The following is a 22550-nucleotide window of genomic DNA, read 5'->3' as shown; positions in this document are numbered from 1 at the left end:
ATTTATGTTCATTTAGCATTATCCTATCCATTTCTTGCAAGGACCCATTCTTTCTTTCTACAACTCCATTTTGTTGTGGGGTCCTAGGTGCAGAAAAATTATGTGAAATGCCCTCTAAATCACAATAGTTTTCGACTCCATCATTTTTGAATTCAGTTCCCCTATCACTTCTTATGTGTGTGATTTTATATCCTTTTTCATTCCGAATTCTTCTTCATAATTTCATGAATTGTTCACATGATTCATCTTTATAAGAAAGGAATAGAACCCATGTGGACCTAGAATAATCATCCACAATAACAGAGGCATACAATTTACCACCTAGACTTTGAACTTGGATAGGATCAAATAAATCTAAGTGTAGCATTTCAAGTGGTCTAGTGGTAGATATGAATTTCTTTTTCTTCAAACTTGTTTTTGTTTGCTTACCCATTTGACATGCATCACAAATTTTATATTTCATAAAATGAGCTTTTGAAAAGCCTTTAACCGAGTCTTTTTTTCACAAGTTTTGACAAGAGATCCATACTAACATGTCTTAAATGTCTATGCCATAACCAACTAGTTTCGTTTATTGCAGAAAAACATGTGACTTGTTGAGAAGTTAAATTGTCAAAACTAGTTATATATATATATACATTTTCATGACGTTCAAAAGTAAAAAGTACTTTGTTATCAGATATACTCTCAACAATGCATTTATCATTTTCAAAAAATACTTTATATCCTTTATCACACAACTAGCTAATACTCAACAAATTATATTTCAAACCATCAATCAACAATACATTATCAATAACCAGGGAAGGTTCCTTACCAACCTTACCTGCACTGATGATTCTCCCCTTTGCATTGTCTTCGAATGTCACATATCCTCCAAATTTGGGAGTGATGGATGCGAACTTAGCCTTGTCTCCAGTTATGTGCCGTGAGCAGCCGCTATCCAAGTATCATTTGTCCTTAGAAGAAGACAACCTTAAGCATACTTGCAAAAATATCTAAGAAACTGACGTTGGTCCCCAAATTTTGTTGGGTTCAAAGGGGTTAGTTCCTGATTCACCTTTGACTCTCCACACCTTTTTAATTTTTACGTGCTTGTTTCTGAATGGACAGTCAAATTGAATGTGACCAATTTGTTTGCATTTAAAACATATCAATCGATATCAAGGATCTTTAGGTGGAATTTGTGAGTTTGATTTTTGAGTAAAGTGTCTCAAGTAAAGATCAAGTCGTCTCATGTTTTCAATACCATTAAATTCGAGACCTTCTTTACTCAGAGAGTTTCTTTGGGTCCCAAAGAGTTTTTTAAAATTGTGTTAGCCCTCAGTAAATTTATAAATAATTTTGAAGCTATCCTCCAATTTTCTTTCCAGTTCAACCATTTTCAAATTCTTTTCTTCTTGCCAAGAAGAATGAACGTATTTTCCTATTTCAACAAGCTTTGAATAATTTTCACATTTCTTTTTCAAAAAATAATTTTCCTTGGTCATTTTATTTTGCAATTTTGTCATGCGAATATATTCATATTGCAATTCGTTATACTAGGCGTGCTATCGAAATCGCAATCATCATCATCAGAATAATATGAACATAAGGAGCAAGGATATAATACCTGATCACCGTGTGCCATTAAGCACATGTTAGTAACCTCCTAATCATTACGGTCTGAGTCTAAGTCACTGCTACTTTGTTTATCCTGCGAAGTGCTTGCTTTCATAGCCTCCTTCTTTTTCCTAGATTCCTTCTTTAGCAACGGGCAATCAGGTTTGATGTGCCCCAACCTTGTTGCAATTATAGCACGATGGAGCATTCAATTTTTATTTTCTTTTACTAGACTCTCCCTTCTTAGATGCAGACTCTCTATACTTTCTATATGGTCTACTGTTCTTGCTAATGAAACTGCTAAATTTTCTAGTAAGCATAGCCATGTCATCTCCAGATTCGAGTTCACTGCACTCACTAGATATATTAATAGACGTTTTTAATGCAGTCACTTTTCTCATCCTATTGTGCTCATTAAGTCTCTCATTAATAGCTAACTCATAGGTGATAAGTGAACCTATCAATTCATCTAGTGACATAGCCTTAAGGTCTCTACCTTCAGATATGGTTGTAGTCTTTGCATCCCAAACAGGAGGCAAACCCCTAAGGACTTTCCTAATCATCTCATATGTAGGATAGGTCTTACCTAAAACATGTGGTGAATTAATGATGTGTGTGAATCTAGTGTACATGCTCTAAATGAACTCACCAGTGTTCATCCTAAATGCTTCATACTCAGTGGTCAATCCTATTGTCTTTTACATCTCTAGTACCCTCATATGTGACCCTAAACTTATCCCATATCTCCTTAGCAGATGAACATGCCATAACTCTATTAAATTCATTAACATCAAGAGCACAGTACAAATTATTCATGGCAATAGAATTTAAACTAACAACTTTTATATCATCATCAGTATATTCCTCTTCAGTCTTAGGAACTTTAGTTATACCTTCAATTTTCATAGGAACATAGTTTCCCTTCGAGACAACTCTCCACACCTTCCAGTCAATATTCTGAAGATATATGCGCATCCTCTGTTTCCAGAAGGTGTAATTGACACCACTGAAAATAGGGGGTCAGGCGGAAGAGGGTCCCTTAGGGAAAGGGTTTACAGTGTTATAAGCCATCTAGATCTTTTGCAAAATAACTATTAAGTCTAAGTTACTAGGTTCTGACACTAATTGTTAGCTTTACTGTAATCCCAAGAGGGCGGGGGGGGGGGGGTGAATCGGTATATTTAAAAATTAATCCCCTAGGTCAATCAACTAGCAGTAATATTACACAAACCTAAGGGTAATCTAGTGCGGATAAAATAAATCAATGTATATATTCAGCAGAAATTAAACTTCACAAGTAAACTTATTAAGCATGCATAATAAAGCGGTAAAAGAGCGATAACACTAGATATGTTATCGAGGTTCAGCAACAATGCCTATGTCCCCGCCTTGACTCACAAGCACAAGGATTACACTAAGCCTCACTTAATGGGTGGAGCGGTATCTAATTACAATCAGGTCAATTAGCACAGGGCTGACCTCAACCTTTACAACCAATTCTTCCTGACTGCATTACCGCCCCCTCAGGCCATGCCTGGAATACAAAAGATTTACAATAAAATTTGTGTACAAACTATATGCTTCTTGTTGAGAATTTCACTTGTGAGCTTGTCCCACATTAGAAAATTAGAGAGGATGATGGGTGCTTATATACATGGTTGGGCCAAAGAACCAATAGGCTTAAGCTTTTGGGTCAAGTTGGTGTTCACCCATGTGTATCAAACCCACCCATAGGCTCCTCCGATCATAACAAGTGGTATCAGAGCCGATGGTTCATAACTCTAGGTCAGCGACATCGTAAAAGTCGAGACATGAAACTAATTCTTCTGACGTGCTAACAATTGGAGGACCAAGTGTGTGACCGATGCCAATAAGGATCATCGAGGCTTGGGATGGATTCGAATAGGGTCAAGATGTAGGAGATAGGATTCATTCGGAGGCACGTGGAATGCAATCCGAGGCACGTAAGACACTAGTGGTAAGGCCCACTTGAGCAACTATTTTGGAATTGGACTTACTCCCATAACAGATATGGTTTCCGTTCAAGGGGGAGCAGTTGAAACTCATAAGTGAGGAGGAGATTATTGAGAATTCCACTTGTGAGCTTGTCCCACATTGGAAAATTATAGTGGATGATGGGTGCTTATATATATGGTTGGGCCCAAGACCCAATAGGCTTAAGCTTTTGGGTCAAGTTGGTATTCACCCATGTGTATCAAGCCTACCCATAGGCTCCTCCGGTCCTAACACTTCTCAACCAATTAGATTTGCACCAATATAATCAACACACTACCGAATGATAAGATATGATAAGCTCAATGTAGTTTTGATGTCTACTCTTAAAAATAATGCAAGTATAGCAATCAGTGTGTGAGAGTGTGAGTGTTAGGATCTTTGTGTCAAGACGATAATATCAATCACAATATTCAGCAGCAAAGATCTTTCATAACACAAGTAAATATCTCAAAAATATTTTCCTCAAAAATAAGCACAAGAAATATTTGAAAATGGTTTGAAAAAAATTATTTTACAAACAAAACGCAATACGAGCTCTTAAGCATTGCAATGATTATGCAAAACTCACAAGCTCAAAGAAGTTTTCCTACAGAAGACTTATAAACGAAGTCTCCTAAAAAAACTTAATGCTTACTCTCAAAATAAAATGAATCTCAATCAACACAAGCAGATGAGAGTGTAAGCTTAATGAGATGAATACAAGAGCACTCTTACTAAGTGATTTTAGCAATAAGAATGAGTAAGAATGAATCTAGGAAGCTTGAATATAAGAAATGAAACTTTTGGATTTCAGAGAAAAATTGCTAATCGTTTTTGCTAATCTTGTACTAATCCATGCAAATGAGGGGGTATATATAGACAACCTTGAAATTATGACCGTTTGGGACATATCTTGTATTTTTGGAAAAGTTTAAATGAGGTTAATAAAAATTAACAGCATTTAACCTTGGTAAAATCTGAGCAACCCAAGAGGGTCAGTCGACCATTTTTATGGTTCGGTCAACAGGGTTGCCTAGTTCGGTCGACTAGGATGAATTTGAATTGGGAAGATGATTGACCAGGCTTAAGGTGATTTTCAGAACCTCCTAGGTTCGGTCGACCGAGTTGAGTTCGGTTGACCAAACATGGATATTCTGTCAACTAGGTCAATTTGCTAATAAAAGTTCAGTCGACCAGGGCGTTGGGATTTCCCACGTGCCAGTTTGGTCAACTAGGGTATTGTAACCTATTTTGAGGTCGGTCGACCGAAGTGCATAGAGTGTTGTGGTTTGGTCGACCGAATATGCCAACTTTGTGCATTTCTGTCATATTCTTCTTATAAAATTGTCCTTATTCACATGATAATTAAATCTGAGATTATGGGGGACTTTTTCATGCAACATTGTGAGTCCTATGTTCAACTTAAGGCCTTTGAGCTTATCTATCCTATCATGCATGCAATGCATTAAATTATTACAAACCTTTGATCTTTAATTATTATTATAGACCTGAATAAACCTTAATTAAATTACAACAAATAAATGGACTAGGTCTTTAGCTTCTTTAAGTCGATGTGCATCATATTGAAACCTCCAATTGTTCCTGCACACAAACTCATCAACTATTAAATATCAGAGTATTTGTCATTATCAAAGCAAGGTATGACCTATCAGATCAACAGATGGTGTGGCACAAATCGTGAACACTCTTCAAGAATTCAACAATTTATGTAGAATAAAAATCAGACCATAAATGAGCTACGAGGCACTATAAATAAGATGAGTATACAGTTGAATGCTTTAAAAAAAAAGGAAATTTTCAATACAGCCTTAGCCTAATCCCCAGGTATATCGACAACAACAACAACCATTGCATATTGTTTTAGAGGATTCTTTCGAGTCAACAAAGGTTGTCATTACCTTGATTAGTGGAAAAGAAGTCTCCTGTCCTAAAGTACCCATTGATCAACAAATAGTTGCTCCAACACCTAGAGTCGCAACTGAGATGGATGAAGCAAAAGAAAAATCAAATGAAGTAAGCTCAGATTCAAAGAAGTTAGGTAATAAAGAGGATGCAACTATTAAGGAGTATCAACCTGTGGTACCTTATCCTCAAAGGTAGACATCTGGTCAAAAAAATAAGTATCACATTGAGATTCAAGAAATCTTCAAGCAGGTGAAGATCAATATCCCTCTTTTGGATGGCATACAGCAAGTTCCTGCATATGTAAAATTTCTGAAGGACCTATGCACAGTGAAAAGAAAACTGAACATAAAGAAGAAGACTTTCTTGACTAAGCAAGTCAGTGCGTTGATGTTGAGTTAGACTCCTCTGAAACTCATAGATCCTAGTTCTCCCACTATTTCTATCATGATTAGTGAATCTCATATCGAGAGAGCTTTAATTGATTTGGGGAGTAGTGTGAACTTACTCCCATTTTTGATATATGAGCTGTTGGGTTTAGGTGAGCTGAAGAAAACATCCATGATGCTACAGTTGGTAGACTAATCAGTAAAAGTTCCATGAGGCGTTATTAGGGATGTATTGGTTCAAGTTGACAAATTTTACTACCCAATGGACTTTGTTGTTTTGGACATGCAGCAGCCTGCCTCCACCATATACCAGGCCCTTATTATTCTTGGGCGACCATTCCTTGCTACCTCCAATTAATGCCTTGATTAATTGTCGAAGTGGAGTACTTAATCTCACGTTTGGAAATATGACATTGAAGATGAACGTGTTAAATGCTCACAATATGTCGATTGGGTGTGATGATGCAGAAGCACATAAAGTTGATGTAATTGATGATTTGGATATTTCAAAGCTATTGTTAGTACTTGATGTTGATGGTGCATTTGAAATGACTCTTTTGAACAGTTTGAGGTATTTGAAGAAAAAGCTCCCTTAATTAGAGATTTTCCTGAATCAAAGTGGTAGTTCACAAGGAAATATGGTTCCCCTCGCTTGTTGGATGCGAGTTACATAAGTAGTTGGCGTAAGCCAACTCTTGAAGCTATTAACCTACCAAAAGTTATGAAGTCATTAGAAGAAGAAGTTTCGAAAGTTGAGCTAAAGCCATTTCCTAAAGAGCTGAAGTATGTTTTCCTGGTCCAGTAGAGGACACATTCCCGATGGTAATCTCTTCTCGTCTTACTCTTAAACAAGAAACTGAGTTATTGCAGGCACTAAGGAAGCATCGAGGAGCGATAGGATGAACCATTGCAGACATCAAGGGCATCGATCCTTTGATTTGTACTCATAAGATCTTCCTATAAGGATACGCTAGACCAGTTCATGATGCCCAGTGGAGACTGAATCCAACCATGAAGGAGGTGGTAAATAAAGAAGTATTGGAATTATTAGCTACCGACTTTATTTATCCAATCTCTGATAGCAAATGGGTAAGCCCGACATAGGTAGTTCCAAAAAATCTAGTTTGACTATCTTTGAAAATGCTAATGGAGAGTTGATCCCATCTAGGAAAGTAACGGGTTGGAAAATGTGCATTGATTATCATAAATGGAATTCGGTTAGCCAAAAGGATCACTTCCCATTACCCTTCCTAGATCAGATACTCGAAAAAGTAGCTGGTACTGCCTTTTGCTGTTTCTTCAATGGATTTTCTGATTATTTCGAGTTTCTATAACACCTGAGGATCAAGAGAAGACTACCTTCACTTGTCCCTTCGGTACTTTCTCCTTTCGTAGAATGTCATTTAGTCTATGCAATACACCTACTACTTTCCAATGCTGCATGATGAGTATTTTCTCTGATATGTTAGATGATATGTGTGAAATTTTCATGGATGACTTTTCTATGTTTGGTAAGTCCTTTTATATTTGTCTAAAAAATTTGACTGCTACTTTGAAAATAAATGAAGAAAAGAATTTGCTTTTGAATTGAGAAAAATGTCAATTTACAGTAAGTAGTGGTTTAGTACTTGGTCATTTGGTTTTTAAGTGTGGTATAGAGGTTGACAAGGCCAAGGTAGAGCTGATTTCCCAATTACCTATCCCTAAGATAGTTAGGGATATCCGTTCTTTCCTTGGTCATGCCAGCTTCTATAGGCGTTTCATTCAGGGCTTTAGTAGTATTGCTAAACCATTGTGTATTATTACAAAATGAGACTGAATTTTTGTGGACTAATGAATGTCAATAGGCTTTTAAGAAACTGAAGAAACATTTGACTATTGCAACCATTATGAAACCTCCTCGGCGGGACTTGCCATTTGAAATCATGCCTGATGCTAGTGATTTCGCTCTTGGTGTCGTTCTGTGTCAAAAAGTTGATAACAAGCCTCCTGTCATCTATTATGCAAGTCGTACTTTGAATGATGCTCAGAAAAATTATACCACCACTGATAAGGAATTGTTGGCCATTGTGTTTTCTTTAGAAAAATTTCATTCTTATGTCATTGGATCACCTGTCATTATATTTACTGATCACTTTGCTTTAAAATATTTGTTAGCCAAGAAGGATGCTAAACCCAGGTTGATAAGATGGATTCTACTTCTTTTGGAATTTGACGTCACTATTCGAGATAAAAAGGGAGTAGAAAATGTTGTAGCTGACCATCTCTCTTGTTTGCAGCTACCTGATGTGTCTGTATCTCTTTCTCCCTTAAATGATGATTTTCCTGATAAGCGTTTTTTTTTTTGCAGTGTCACGCGATCTGTGGTTTACTGATATTGTGAACTACCTTGTCACTGATCGAATGCCAGAACATTGGCTAACTTAGGATAAGCGTAAGTTCCTTGCTGAAGTATGACATTATTATTTTTACAACCCATATCTGTTTAAATATTGTTTTGATCAGTTGGTTCGTAGATGTGTGTCTGATGATGAATTCACTTCTGTGATGCATTTTTATCAAAAATTTTGTAAAGTGGACTCTACTGGACAAATATATTAAAAAATGTTGAGAATTTTTGTAAAACTTGTGGCCTTTTAGAAACTAGTGAAAATCACAGTAAAGAATGAAATGCCTATGTCTCCCATTTTGACTCTTGAAATCTTTGACTGTTGGGGAATTGACTTTATGAGACCTTTCCCAAATGCTTTTTGGAATTCTTATATTCTAGTTGTTGGGGATCATGTTTCAAAATGGGTGGAAGCTATACCTTGTAGGACAAATTACCACAGGGTTTTCATCTAGTTTCTCAACGAGTTATTTGCATGTTTTGGCATGCCCAAAGCGATCATTAGTGATGGCGAGTTGCACTTTTGTAACAAACTATTTGAAAAGCTAATGCAAAAATATGGAGTTACCCATAATGTCTCTACTCCATACCACCCTCAAACTAATGGTCAAACCAAGCTAGCCAATAGAGAGATCAAGATCATACTTGGGAAAAAGGTTTATCCTAATCGAAAAGATTGGTCAGAAAAGCTAGTTGATGAACTTTGGGCCTACCAAACTACTTTCAAGACAAATTTAGGGATGTCTCCCTACATGTTAGTTTACGATAAGGCATGTCATTTACCTATTGAGATTTAACATCGTGCATTATGGGTTATTAAACAGATTAACTTTTCACTTGATAATGTCAAAGGTTTAAGAAAGTTGTAGGTATGTCAGCTTGAAAATCCAGGAGGGAAGCTAATGACAATGCTCACTTAGGCTGCATGATAGGACAATCAAGGATAAACACCTTTTCCCGAATCAGCAAGTTCTTCTCTACAGCTCCAGATCACATCTGTTTCTTGGGAAGCTGAAGTCCTGATAGGGTGGCTTGTACATCGTTAAACACATTCATCCTCATGGTACAGTGGACATTGTGGATCCAAAGAATGGTAACGGCTTCATGGTCAACGGACAACGACTCAAACCTTTCATGACTCCCTTCGATCCAAATGAAGAGGTCTTACTTCTATAAGACCCTAGGGTAGTTTTCTGACCTTTCTCTTTTACTACTTTTCTATTTCTTTTTTCTTTTTATTTTATTTGTTTCTTTATTTTCATTTTTCTTTTCTTTTTCTGTTGCATTACTTGGTAGTGATTTTTTGTGTTTTTTTCTATTAGCTTGTTTCCCTCGTGCACAGTTTTTCTATTTTTCCTATGCCCTCACATTGAGGACAATGTTCCAGTTTAGTTTGGGGGGGGGGGGGTGAGAATTTGCATGTGACATTGTGTGCTTCCACTTGCTGATTTTTTATTATTTAAAAAGAAAAAGAAAAAGAAAGAAAGATTATTGAAGATAGATGATTATGCCATGATTAACACTGACTTATACCCTTCACATATTTGCATATAAACTAGGAGTTACACACTCAAGTTATTTATGTAGAGTTTCTCTTTATATGGCTTTGTAACTCCATGAAGGTTGATTGGTAGTTCATTCGTGTTAATCTGGCTATACAAACTCTCTTATTTACATGGTATCTCATGAGACTGAATATACACATTCACATGATTCGTTGCACATAGGGTTCCTTGTGAGTACTAAGAGAACACCCGTGACGACTATAACACCTTGTGAGGTATTCTTGAGCTTTTTATCGTTCTTTTGAGTGTTAACATCAAATCAGAGCTCATGAAACTCAGTTCTCTTTTCTTCTAGACAATTCTTTGTACACTAGTCTCTATTTTTGACTTGCTAGCCTAGAGATGAATGAAAAGCAAGGTGTAGTCCCAAGAGGGGAGGGGGTGAATTGGATTTTAAAACTTTCTTTTAATTCCTTTTGAGATCTTGAACTTCTTTTATTTCTTTTAAACAATTCTTGACTTGTTTGTTTAACTCTTTAATCACAAAAGAACTTAGATTCTTTTATCCAATCAACAATACTATTGCTTAGCCAAACAAGTAATCAATCATTCAACCAAATAGCCAAACCAATCAATCAATCACAAATTAAAAGTAAACAACCAAACCAAAATTAACACATACACCACTTTGGCAATGTAAGCACTTAAAATAGTTTGTTTGTTTACATAAGCCCCGTATATATGGTTTTACTTCTTCAATATGATGTGCAATATAACATCCAATCAACACAATATCTACACTCTTCTCAATATTCAAAACTCAACTAAACTCTTAGTTAATTTATCCTTGGGTTGTTAACCAAGTAACGTACTCCCATATGGTTTTCGCATGGTATGGTATAACCAACGTACTCCCTTTCGGTTTTCTTAACCCAAATCAAAATTAGACTTCAAGTTTACTTGATTTCTATATTACGTAGTATGTATGATTATCAATTAAACCATCCCGCAATTTAAATATGCTGAAAATAAAGAGTAAGGGAAAGAGAGAGTGAGACGGGGATTTTTACGAGGTTCGGCATATACCCAGCCTACGTCCTCGCCTTTGGTAAATCACCAAATGATTCACTAAACCTATTCCTTTAACAGGCAGAACAAACCTCTACAACACTCCTTGGTTAAGGCTAGAGCCCGCCTTCTCCAAACGATGTCCCCTCATTCGGTTACTCCTTAACTAGGCTAGAGCCCGCCTCTTTAAGAAATATCCCCTTTCTTAGCCAACGATCCAAACAATCTTTGGAATTGTCAATCTACAAGAAATAAATCAAATAGATGCATACAAGAATTTGCTCACACAAAGAGCTGATTATATAACAATTTAGAAACTAATATACTTCAAAGTAAATAACAATATGGAATTTAACTTGAACCTCAATGAAGTATATCACCGATTAATTCTTTCAATGATTGGAAGATTTAGAATTTGTAGCACAAGATTGGTGATTGAATCAGCAAGACCTCAACAAATTTCGTAGACAAGATGAGAGTGAGAGTGCCTTTGAGTGTTGAGAGCAATTGAGAGAGATTTTGAATTTTTGTCGAATTTGAATTCTTGGTGTGTAGATTCAATGATCTTTGAGGCTTATTTATAGACTTTCTAAGGTATGTAACTTGGTCTCCAAGTGACTTGGAGTATCCCCCAAGTTTTCACAAAGTTTGAGCCCCAAGCAAACCATTTAAAAAATGTTTCCATTGAGTTATTTTTAAAATTCTGTTCGTGGCAGTTGCCTGCCACACTCTGGTAGTCGCCTGCCATGTTATTTTTAAAGGAGCAGTAGGGGAAGTAGGGTGGCATTCACCTGCTAGGACACTGCCAGTTGCCTGGCTTGACAACCCAGGCACCTGTCCTAGTTCAGGTAGTCTACTAGTTACTGTCAGCTTCGAGTACCCTTATGTTTTTCAGTCATAACTTTTTATGTGTAACTCCAAAGTTGATGATCTTGGTGTCAAATGAAAGATAAGAGAAAATAATACAACTTTCATGTGGAGCATAGTTTAAAATAAAGAGTTTTTGATAGAAAAAAAATACACGTCAATGTAGATGTAGAAAAATTAACAGCATTTGGAAAAACCTCTTTTTGGTGCTTTTCATTCCAAGAATGATTCTAACTTTTTTGAAATAATTTTTGACCTTAGAAAAATATTTTCCAAGTATGTTGAAAGGTATCTAGGTCCAATAAATTAACCGAAGGGCTTCATGTATCCATATTGAAATTATTTGAAGTACTTACATGAATTTTCCTATAAACTCTTTGAAATTTTCAATTCTTGAATTCCTTGAAGTCTTTATGCTTGCTTCATCTTTCTTTGAGCTTTCATCAAGTTCTCTTTTATCCTAATGCTCTCATGATCTTCAAGCTTTATCTTTAAATCCATTTTTGAATCCATGCTTGAAGCTTCATATTGATCATACTTCTTTGAAATATATGTTTTCATGAATTTTTTAACCTTGCATTCATCATTGAGTCCTGAAAATACATCATTTAAACAAAACATATTAAGTTCTACTTGTTTGTTAGCATCAAAACAAGATGTTAAGCCTTGTAAGGCCAACAGTGACATCTAGTGGGGAGATAGAAACCTAGGTCTTGTAGCCTACTCAAGATGTGAAGGCTGAGCCACCCCTAGAGATAGACTTATTCCATAGACTAATGTTTGAATTCAATTTACATAGGTGGTATGAAGATAACAAAAGAAGTGTAATGATTGTCGTAACTGACCATGAAAAAAAAGAAATTATAGAATGTGCAGAAAAGAAAAGAAAAAATAAAAGAAATGGAAATGCACATGAATGAAGTGAAAGTTTAATACCTGCTCCACACAACTATCACAAAAGGTCAGGGACATGACACATGTTCTCCTTATATGAAGACTCTTCAAACGCCTAATGCCTCAAATGTATTCATACCTAATTTGTGAATAAGTTGATTTACAGTGGCCTTGATTGGATGTGGCGAGTAGGTAAGAAGATGTTAGGGTGAAGGACCCAACACCTCACAAATAGGCTGATCCTTTTCAGAATAGTCCACTCCATATATTTAGCATTTGTTTCATTCAATATGTGGGATGTTTTAACATGACACTCCTCCTCACATATGATGAGTGAATCCATCCTTTTTGAGAGTTTTCTAAGGTATACCAGTTAGGCCAAGTCAAAATGACCATTCTGTAGGGGTCCATGGATATCCTGGGTGTAACAAGTCATACACATTACACATACCTCAAGATTTCGCCTATTTATACCATTGACTTTGGTGCAATCTAAAGAGGGCGGTGAATTGAAGATTTAAAAATTTATTTCTAGGTTCAACAAATCTAGCAACAATATTATGCAACCTAGGGAAAGACTAAGTGTATATGCAATTGTAGATACGATATATTAATCATCTTTCAATACATACAACGCAATTCCAATATTTCCCGATCAAATGCAATATATTTAGTAAGGAAATTAAATCAAGCCCAAAGTAGAATATAATGCAGGAAATGTAAACTTGACATCGAATATGATATCAGGGTTTGGCCAATCCTGCCTACTTCCTCGCCTTGGCTCTCAAGCACAAGGATTCCACTAAAGGCTCATTTCACGGGTGGAGCAGCACCTAATACAACCATGTCAGTTAACAGGGCTGACCTCAACCTATAAATACACCTTACCAGGGTGGTGCACCTAACTTTTCTAACTGGATCGAAGCCAGTCTGAGACTTTTACAAGGACAAGTCTCCCTCTTTATGCCCATGCCTGGAATACAATAATCAGTAATTTTTGCGTACAAATAAAGTGCTTCTAATCAAGCGGATATGTACCATAATATAGTTCAAATAATATATGCAAGCACAAATGATAGTAAATATGCTCAGTGTTAATCACGTGTGCTAAACACTCAATTTGATATAGATATGCAATCAAGTTCTATAGTGTATTTCCAAACAACCTTCGAAACAAAGTATCAATGTCAATCAATCACCACAAGTTTGAAAGTGTTCCAACAAGAATATTCAAAATATCTCAAATAAGATTTTCTCAAAATAATAGCTCAAGAGATATTTGAAAAATATGCAAGCTTGTGAAAAATATTTTGCAAATAAAAAACCACAAGCTTGATGAGTCTTGTAACAAATGCAAAGACTCACTAGCTACAAGGGTTTTCCCACACAAAGATTTATTGATTAAATCGAGGGAAACACCCTAGCTAACAACTCTCAATAAAAACAACAATCAATCCATAACAAGAAGAATTTAAGCAATTTGAATCACTCAATAACACTCTTAGGAAGTTGGATTTCTCAAAGAATAACAAGCAAAAAGTGTTTGGGTTTTGTATGAAAAATGTGCTTTTTGAAAATGGAGAAGATTTTTTTGCTAATTGTAAATGCTAATCCCTCTTAATTTTTGAAAATGAACCCATATATATAGAAGAGGCCAAAATTATAACCATTTGGGACATATAGGGAATTATTAAAAAAGTGTTAAATGTGTTTAAGAAATTAACCCTGCTTTACCCTAATTAACTGTGGTAAAAATTTGGCCAACTCGAGAGTTTTGGTCAACTGAGCCATGGGTTCGGTCGCCTGAACAGGCACAACCAAAAAAGGTGAATTTGAATTTTGGGTGCCTAAAAGTGGGTTCGATTTGCTGACCAAAGTGATTTTCCATTATGTCCGAGATTCGGTCGTCTGAACTAGAGTTTAGCTTACTGAACTTCCTAGTTCGGTCGCCTGAGGATAAAATGAACTATAAGTTCGAGTGCCCGGGGACGATGGAAAAGTATAGAGTATAAGTTCGGTCGACCATGGACACTTAATTCATTTGAGTTCAGTCGCCCGAATCCTGGTCAACTTCTTGACTGGTCAGCGGTTTGGTTGACCAAGGCAATTTGACTTTCCAAGTTTGATCGCCCGAAGTCCTTATGATTTTTACCTAAGGTCCATTACTTGATTTTAATTTTACCCCTGATTACATGTGAACTATAGTGGGGTCTTATGCACTAGGTCTTGGAACCTAAGGTCTATTTAAGGCCACCTGAACATACAGTCCTATCATGCATGATGCAGATTATTACAGGCCATATAGCGTCATAGTCCAATTATGAATTACAACCCAAAATGAAGAATATACAAATACAAGTAGAAGTAAAGCACAATATTCTTCAATCTTTTGTGAGATCACCATACGCCATCATGATATAACATTCTTTTAAATTCAATGCGTAGAGTGAACCTACATGCAAACTCAGTACAAACATCAGTACCACATGTATTTTCCATTATCAAAATATGATATGACCAATCAGGTCAACAATCTCCCCATTTTTGATGATGACAAAATACTTTATGCAAAAGTGGGTACTGCCAAGAAAGGCTCCCCCTGACTATATGCATAAAGATAATTAAAAGCTCAGTTTTACCCAGTGTACCCAATTTTACCTCTTCTCTCCCTTTTGGCAAAAGTAAAAAGGGTTCGGATGAAAGAATTATATCATGAAGGCAACCAATAATTTAGATACAAGATATAATTTGGGAATATTTTAGAAATTTCGACGGCATGCCATTTGAAAATAAAACATTTCCAAAAATAAATCTGTACCTAAGTGACCTACTTTGAGTTCAACAATCATATACAACAATTTACATCCAATCAACTCAAACAATTCAGTATTGATCCACTCAAATGATCAAGTCAAAGAGATAATATAATCATGAAGGACAAAATGACTGAAGGATACCAATTGTTGAGATCCATAAGATATAAATTCTAGTGATGAATGAGGTGAGATACATTTAATATTTCAAAGCCATATATTTCTAAGTGAAGTGGCTCCCCCTCAGATTGTGCATTCTTTTTAATCTTGCAGTTTGACCATATGACACAAATGTTTTAAACATACACAACATGACACAAGATTATCCTTTAAAATTAGATCATGCATATATGACTTGAAAAGAAATCCCCTTTTAAAAATCTGATACCAATTATTGTTTTGGGGACACAATTTGCCATAAAATATTAAAGTTAAGTCCAGCAAAAGATTCAAGTAAACTAGAACAGATCTTATTGAAAATATTCATAATGCGCAAAATATGATGTTCTAGAAACATAACCTAAGTTCAAAAATATTCAATTTTTCAAAAAACATAGGACGTGTGTGCAGTGAATTTGGAAAAATTTTAGCAAAATTTCTTCTAAAAATACAACTTTTCCCATGAATACCTGCCTATTGCAAAACATTTAAACACATGCATAGCCATCAACATTTAGAAAACTTTTGAGAATTTTAGGAAAATGTGAAGAGAAAATCCGGCAGCATGCCGTCTATAAACAGGACATTTCCTATATAAACCTGCATAAAAGGTACTCAAGTAGACAGTATATCATCCAGTTTTGAGCATACGAGAACCTAACATTTCTACTAGCAGGCAATACACACCAACTTCATCCGCCATGCAGGAGGCATCAATTAGGCAAACATATATATATAAAAGCATGCAAGCCATCAAACCATAATATATATATAAGTATAAGCAAAGTCAATCACCACATAATAGTAACTATAAGTATCTATGTGTGTGTGTGTGTGGTGAGAGTGTATAATCGAAAAGTGAAAGTAAAAGCTATTTAGTTATTACAGACCCCAAAATGTATGCAGTAAAAAATTGGATAGATAAAATATAAAAGTAGCTGATCTCCAAGGTCACCTCTAGGTTTCCCCCATCATCATGCTCGTCCTCATTGCTGCTCACTTCCATCTGCTCCTCGCCATCATCCTCATCACTTATCTCCCTCAGGTGCTCACTGAGGATGTGGAAGTTTTCCCTTACCATAGATTGGAATTCTGAGAATTCAGAGTAAAATGCGGAATGCCTCGCCTGGGATGAGGAGGTCTACTCTCTGATCTTACTCTGGATAGAAGTCCTAAACTCACCAAAGGATGTAGTGAGACCAATGATAGCTGCCATGAGCTATGCATTGGATGGCATATGGGGTTGCTCCTAAGGAATCTCCTGAGGCCCTGGTCCTCTCTCGGGTATGGAAGGCAACCACATGTTGCTAGTCAGCTTGTAACCCATCAGCTTTAGGGTAGTGGAGGAGAAGGTGACTGTGCTCTTGATCTTCTTTAACAAAGCATACGGAGTCCTGGTGACTCTCTCTGTCTGATAAAAATTTTAGTCAAGATGCCTTTGTATGGCAAGATGATCCCCTTGCCCACTGTCTTCACAAACATCCATCTCAAGATCAGTCTCGGCAAGTCCAACTTCTTTCTTGAAAACAAGCACCACATCACGAAGCAGTCTAGGTATGAAACATGATCCCTAGACCTAGACTTCGGTAGTATATTGTAGGATATCAGGTGGTGCACTACTTTAGCCTCCAGATTCAGCGACCTATAGTTGGGTGTGTGATTGAGATCAACCACAAGATGAGACATAACCAGATTTACGAAAGCACTCACAGTGAAATCCTGCTCTTTGATCCAGGTCGAGGTGGAGTTAGCGTAGTTGAAATATCCTTTCTGGATATTGAGCGCCTCAGCTAGACATCCATAATTGAATTGGATATTAGTCTCAAAGACCCGGGAGTAGCATCCCTGGTCATCCTATCCAAGGTTGGCATAAAATGGCCTGACAAGGATGGGGTATATCCCCCTAGGCTGATAGCTGATGAACTCATACCACCTTTCATACCGAAACATGTCTAGCACATTATTGAAGTGGGATGGCACGAACTCAATATCGAGGACTTCACCAAGAATGGGTTCTTTGAGCCAAAAGACCCTCTTGTACTTGATTTTCCTCTTTGACGTAAGAAACCATTGCTTGAGAGCAATACCAAATTCTACGCGCCTTTGATCTCTTGACATGGCTAGAAGTATGTTTTTCTAAAGAAAAATAGGCTAGGAATGAAAATGAGGAATAAATGGAAGAGAGAAAATCTAAAAAGCTCTCAAGAGGAATGAAAAAATGACACTATTTTTGTGGGCAAGAATATATATATATATAGACTATAGTTCGGTCACCTGAACAAGGTTTTGGTCGCTCGAACCAAAATAAATGCCCCAAAATTTGAGTCTATTCGATTGACCGAACACTGATTTGGTTGGCTGAATCTCAAGAGTCCTATCGTGTTCCAATGCCCAGTAGCCCGAACCAGAATAGTTCATTTTAATTCAGTTGGCTGAACCAAGGATTTGATTGCCCGAATATAAGTTTAGTAACCCAAACCATGTTTAGTTGCCCGAATAGGTTTTGAACTGAAATGTTAGCCACCCGAATGTGGTCAACACATTGGTCAAAAGTCATGTTTGGTCGCCTGAATGGTCTTAGCTAAAAATGGTTTAGCTGACTGAACCTAGTCAACTTTCCTTCCTTTGACCTTTTCTTATATAACATGGCCCCCTATGATTTAAATTTATGACCTAAGGATAATGCAGTCCACCTATTCTATCCAATTGATGCTTGGAACCTTTTTAGGGTCAAGGAGAGATGGAATTGGGTTTTTCTTTGACTCTCCATACTTGCTTCATTTTGACTCCTTTCCATTTAAATGGACAATTAAACTTTGTGTGCCCCTTCTTCTTGCACAATGCACAATACGTATGGGTATATGAACTAGAGGAGGTACTAGCATAATGATTAGACACTCTCACGAAGTACCCCATATATAGATTTTTCTTCTTTCTATTTCTAAGTCAATTATATCCTATACCTTCCTTATCTAAGGCCGTCTTCTATGAACCTAACAACTTATTAAAGTTGTCCTTGCCTCTAGTGAACGTATTGATGATCTTAGCTTGGTCTTCTAATTTCTTTTCCATATCTTGCATTTTTATGTTCTTAAGATCTTTGCAAACATCTTGTAATTTAACAAATTCTTTGGTCATGTTGTTTGCTTTACATTCAAGTTCTACAATAAGAATATCTTTATTATGATCACTTGAAGTTTGAGATCTTACTTCATTCAATTCTTTTTCTAGCTTTTCATTATTGTTTATTTTTAAATTAGTTTCCCTTTCAACAAAAAATTTTGACTCATGTTCTTTCAAAGATGACTCATACTTGTTTTTGAAAGCAATATATCTTTTGTTAGCTTTAACAAGTGACTTATGAATTCTAACATATTCAATTTGCAATCCTTCATAAGTAGGCATGCTTTCATTACCAGAACTATCACATGATTCAGTATCAGATGCATCATTAGAATTATCACATGAATCATTACCAAGTTTATCTAATAAAGTAGAAGGAGACGAGTTTACCTCATCATTGATTAGAGCTATAAAGCACTGTTTACCTCCTTCAAGATCTGTAGAGCTTGAGTCACAAGGAGTGATCGTCTTTTCTTGCGTAGTTGCTCCATATTTCTTTTTAAGTTCCTCCTATATCTCTTTAGCACTATTGCAAGCCATAACCTCACATAGAATGTTAGAATCTAAAGCATGCAGCAAGGTATTCATGACATAAAAATTTATTTGCATCAAGTTCCTATCATTATCATTCATCTCAAATTCAGATTTAGGAACATACACACAATCAATGACTTTTACTAGTGTAATATCTCCTTGATCAATAACTCTCCAGAACCTCCAATTTAAAGCTTTAACAAATACAGTCATCCTAAATTTCCATAGAGCGAAATTCTCACCGCAAAATACTGGAGAGTTCATGACTAACCTTCCCTCACACGAAGGGGATGCACCAACATGAGCCATATTAATCTTTTTAAAAACTAATATTTAAGTCTAGGCAACAAGGCTCTAATACCAATTGTTGACTTTGGTGCAATCCCAAAAGGGGGGTGAATTAGGGATTTAATTTTTTTTTCCTAGGTTCAACTAATCTAGCAACAACATTATGCAACCTGGGGGCTGACTAAGTGTGTATGAAATTGAAGATACAATATATTAATCACCTTTCAGTGCATACAACGCAATTCCAGTATTTCCCAATAAAATGCAATATTTTTAGCAAGGAAATTAAATCAAGCACAAAGCATAATATAATACAGGAAATATAAACTTGACACCGAATATGATATCGGGTTCGGCCAATCCTTCCTACATCCCTGCCTTAGCTCACAAGCACAAGGATTCCACTAAAGGCTCACTTCATGGCTGGAACAATACCTAATACAACCAGGTCAATTAAGGGGGCTGACTTTAACTTACAAATACACCTTACCAGAATGGTGCACCTAGCTTTCCTAACAGGGTCAAAGCTAGTCTAGGACTTTTACAAGTGCAAGTCTCCCTCTTCAGGCCCACGCATGGAATACAATAATCAGTAGTTTTTGCATACAAATAAAATGCTTCTAATCAAGCAGATATGTACCGCAATACAGTTCAAATAATATATGCAAGCACAAATGATAGTAAATATGCTTAGTGCCAATCATGTGTGCTAAATACTCAATCTGATATAGATATGCAATCAAGTTCTAGAATGTATTTCCAAACAACCTTTGAAACAAAGTATCAATGTAAATCAATTACCACAAGTTTCAAAGTGTTCCAACAAGAATATTCAAAATATCTCAAATAAAATTTTCTCAAAATAATCGCTCAAAAGATATTTGAAAAATGTGTAAGCTTGCGAAAAATATTTTTCAAATAAAAAACCACAAGCTTGATGAGTCTTGCAACAAGATGCAAAGACTCACTAGCTATAAGGGTTTTCCTACATAAAGATTTATTGATTAAATCAGGGGGGAAACCCTAGCTAACAACTCTCAATAAAAACAATAATCAATCTATAACAAGGAGAGTTTTAGCAATTTGAATCACTCAATAACACTCTTAGGAAGTTGGATTTCTAAAAGGAATAACATGCAAAGAGTGTTTGGGCTTTGTATGGAAAATATGCTCTTTGAAAATTGAGAGGATCTCTTTTCTAAATGTAAATGCTAATCTCTCTTAATTTTTGAAAATGAACCCATATATAAAAAAGGCCAAAATTATAACCGTTTGGGACATATAGGGAATTATTTAAAAAGTTTTAAATGTGTTTAAGAAATTAACGTGTTTTACCCTCATTAACTATGGTAAAAATTTGGCCAACCCGAGAGTTTCGGTCGACCGAGCCACGGGTTTGGTCACCTGAACAGACACAATAGGAAAAGGTGAATTTGAATTTTGGGTGCCTAAAAATGGTTTTGGTTTGCTGACCAAAGCAATTTTCCATTTTGTTCGAGATTTGGTCATCTGATCCAGAGTTCAACTTATCGAACTTCCAAGTTTGGTTGCCCAAGGATAAAATGAACTATTAGTTCAGACGCCCGGGGATGATGGAAAAGTACAGAGTACAAGTTTGGTCGATCGTGGACACTCAAGTCATTAGAGTTTGGTAGCCCGAATCAGGTCAACTTTTTGACCAGTCAATGTTTCGGTCGACCGTGGCAATTTGACTGGCCAAGTTTGGTCACCCAAAGTCCTTATGATTTTTACCTAAGGTCCATTACTTGATTTTAATTTTACCCCTAATTAAATGTGAACTATAGTGGGGTCTTGTGCACTAGGTGTAGGAACCTAAGGTCTATCTAAAGCCACCTGAGCATACAGTCCTATCATGCATGATGCAAATTATTACAGACCATATAGCGTTAAATTCCAATTATGAATTACAACCCAGAATGAGGAATATACAAATACAAGTACATGTAAAGCACAATATTCTTCAATATTTTGTGAGATCACCATACGCCATCATGATATAGCATTCTTTTCAATTCAATACATAGAGTGAACATGCATACAAACTTAGTACAAACATCGGTACCAAGTGTATTTGTCATTATAAAAATGGGATATAACCAATAAGATCAACATATACTTGAATTTATACAACTAAATTAACTATGAAATAATTGCTGGTTGACTTTATGTGAGTATACTGTTCTTGATGGCTATATAATGATGAAACTTGCATGAGTGTCTTACTTCAGAGTTGTGCATGAATAAGCTTGTGGGTAATCTAGTGATATTCCTGTATGTGAAATGGTATATTTGTGTTGCATGTGTACTCATATAATATTCACTGAAATTGGTGTTTGATGGTATTGCCCTGGATTTCATTCACGTTATTTGCTAGAGGTTAGTAAAACGTTCATTAGAGTTTCGTAATTCGGCATTTAAATTCTTGCATTAAAGATTTTAATTTTAATTAAATGCCTGATTATATTCAATCTTTTAACATTATGCTTAATTTATAATGATTAATTTTTATTCAATAATTTACAGATTTTGTGTATTTTATTATTGTAGGAAATATTTGGAAATTAAATCCAGAATTAAAAATGTTTGTGGAGGATCGTACACTACAAAAAGGCCTTGTATGCCAAGTCTTGAACCGTAAAGTAGCCAGGTCCAAAAGAACAAGCCAAGCCATGCATGTTTAATGGGTCTTATGAGATGGACATTGTGTGTAAGAAGAAGAGGACGTGCATTGTAACAACCTGGGATTTTTGCACAGGGTCTCGTCGATGAATATAGGGGATTCGTTGACGAGCGTATAAGGGACCTTTTTGATGAAGCCACGTTTGTCAATGAGAAAATACCGAGAGAGGTTTTGGGGAAACTTGAAATTCGTCGACCAGGGAGGAAGTTCGTTAACCAAATTATTGAAGAACTCGTCGATGAGATGACGTGTCCCATTGATGAATCTGGCCCTATAAATAGTGAAAACTCAGATTTTTAT

This window comes from Malania oleifera, chromosome 3, assembly GCF_029873635.1.
Source record: "Malania oleifera isolate guangnan ecotype guangnan chromosome 3, ASM2987363v1, whole genome shotgun sequence".
Lineage (NCBI taxonomy): Eukaryota > Viridiplantae > Streptophyta > Magnoliopsida > Santalales > Ximeniaceae > Malania > Malania oleifera.
The sequence above is the reverse complement of the archived record's forward strand: the minus strand, read 5'-3'. Positions refer to the sequence as shown.